Source organism: Lygodium microphyllum, chromosome 14, assembly GCF_053477565.2.
Source record: "Lygodium microphyllum isolate KBCC chromosome 14, Lygodium_microphyllum_v1.1.10, whole genome shotgun sequence".
NCBI classification, from domain to species: Eukaryota; Viridiplantae; Streptophyta; class Polypodiopsida; order Schizaeales; family Lygodiaceae; genus Lygodium; species Lygodium microphyllum.
Window position 1 is genome coordinate 108,545,171 of NC_141148.1, and position 2,590 is coordinate 108,547,760.

Below are 2,590 nucleotides of genomic sequence, written 5' to 3' on the forward strand. Positions count from 1 at the left end.
ATGGGAGGTCAATTGATTGCGACAGATAAGGATTTGGTCCATCTGCTTGCACATATATATGTCTCTGATCTGAATAGTGCAAGGTTTTTGTGGAAGCGTACACCCACAACCATAAAACAGAGCCATCTAGAACTTTTTGTTGTGTGGGGAATTAGACAATGCATGCGGAAATATAATCATGCTGGTGTTCATAATGCTCTTTGAAGCTACAATTGGAGTCCAGCTATTCAGTAGATGATTGCTGCATTTTTAGTTTTTTTTTTCTTGCTGAGGATTATTCACTGAAGATTTTGAAATTGCTATCCACAGCATATTCATTCATAAGTGTTAGTGATGCCGCAAACCTTTTGGGCATAACAGAGGGAGATGCCATCGCACACACTACCCAGGAGAGATGGGTTTTGGATCCTGTGTCAAACATGCTGACTGTTAAGCGGATACTTCCTATGGCAGCATAAAAGCTATATTCTAGCAAACTTCAAAGTTTAACTGAGTATGTGTTTCATCTCGAGCATTGAGGATAGTGCAGTCAATTTCAAAAGACAACTGGAGCTTCTGTAGTTTGGCTACCCTCAATGGCAAAAGGTGGAGAGTGGCTATAGGATGGTAAATGTATCCTAAATCAGACTGTTGAGAATCTGCCAATCACACCCTATGTATGCCCCTTTGTATGGAACAACTAGGCTAGGAAGATGCAGTTCATTCTAGGAAGAGAGACAGATCCCATAGGCACAGTGATGAAATGTGCTACCAAGCATTCTTATATAATGATGTACTTGACTATCACTTTCATATGATGATAATGCAATAGTACTTGTCTCTTTCTGTCAAGTCTCTGTGTCATTGTCAGTCCTACACAAGATTGTGTTTATGAGTTCAAGTCTCAATCTTGAAACCTAATTCACTTGTGTAACTATTGTCTTCTTCAAGTATTTACTCAGTGTTCAGCAAGATTTTACTAGCAAGGAGGGGACTCAAACAACGGGTTCATCAAGCAAAGGATCGGCATCAAGAATCACCATCTTCAACTCTAGTATCCCTTGATACTTAAGAGTGTTGATTTAACACTATCTTCACTTGTGTTTTTTGACACATTGAAGATCAATTTGGTTGCCACTTGCTCACAAATTTAAAGCAGATTCTTGGTCATATCTATGATAACCAATAATATTTATATCTGGATACACTTTATGAAAAGTAACATGACTTATCTACACTACATAGAAGATTTTTGTGATCTACTTGTGCAGAGAGACATGGAATTGTTCATACTACAGTGCAATCAATGATTCCATCTAAAGTTTTTGAAGGCACTCCAATTACCTTGGCCATCATGAAGAATGAGATGTCTTTGCTTGAGGGGGACAAAGACATGAACATGAAGACTAAAGACATGGACATGAAGACTAAAGACATGGACATGAAGATTAAAGCTGCAAGCAAAGTCCATGGGGAACCAGACCAAGAAGACCATAAGATCAAAGAGCAAAGGAAGAAGGACAATAAGAAGATCAGTCATGAAGACCAAAAGACCACATCATTCAAAGCTGAAGAACCAAAGATGAAAGACAAGAAGATTTTCCATGTTGACAAAGAGAAATCATATGCTGAAAAAGTCCACAAGGGCCTATCAATCCTTGTCTCTCATTTTCTGTTTTAAAAGCATTGTACCTGCCTTAATGTTCCTTTCATAAGCTTTGTAAACTCCTCATGTAGCCTTGTACTATAGCCTTTGTACACTTTGTGAGGCCCCTGTTACAGCCTTTGGATGTCCACCATGTTTATGGTACCCACACTTAGCCTTTTCTGCGACAGCCTCTAGTGTTTTGCCATGTTTGTGGTATGCCCACACTTTGCAGGTGCTGCTCTCACTAAAGCCTCTACACACTTTGTACTTTCAGGTTGTGATTGAGGAGGGGTGTTGAGAATCTGCCAATCACATCCTATGTATGCCCCTTTGTATGGAACAACTAGGCTAGGAAGATGCAGTTCATTCTAGGAAGAGAGACAGATCCCATAGGCACAGTGATGAAATGTGCTACCAAGCATTCCTATATAATGATGTACTTGACTATCACTTTCATATGATGATAATGCAATAGTACTTGTCTCTTTCTGTCAAGTCTCTGTGTCATTGTCAATCCTACACAAGATTGTGTTTATGAGTTCAAGTCTCAATCTTGAAACCTAATTCACTTGTGTAACAGTTGTCTTCTTTGTCAATGTCAACATGAGTAGTATCTTCATCTTCCATCCTCCATAGCTTCCGCCTTTGCCATGCTCTAGGTCCCGCATTTCTCACACAGACATGGCAGATGATACATTGGCAGTCTTAGTTGATAAGTTGGGTAGTCCTAGTAGCCAACATGCTCAAGATATTCATATGGGTTTTAGTATGAGGATTGGCCAAGCTGTCTGATCAACTGCATCTCTGATGTTACTGTGAGCAGTCTGTTGGAAGCTGCAGTAGCACCTTCTGATGCTACATGAGCTCTATTTTGAGCTCTTTTAGAGTGGAAGAGCTTACGTTTCTTTTTTAGAAAGTTCAAAATGTTGCTATTGCCAAAGAAGAGGAAGAAACTAATTTTCG

General features: G+C 39.5%; 1 pseudogene; it reads left to right on the plus strand.

Annotated features, from left to right (window-relative positions):
• On the plus strand, positions 1-518 carry LOC148025965 (COP9 signalosome complex subunit 8 pseudogene; annotated as a pseudogene).
• The last annotated feature ends 2,072 nt before the right edge of the window (positions 519-2,590 follow it).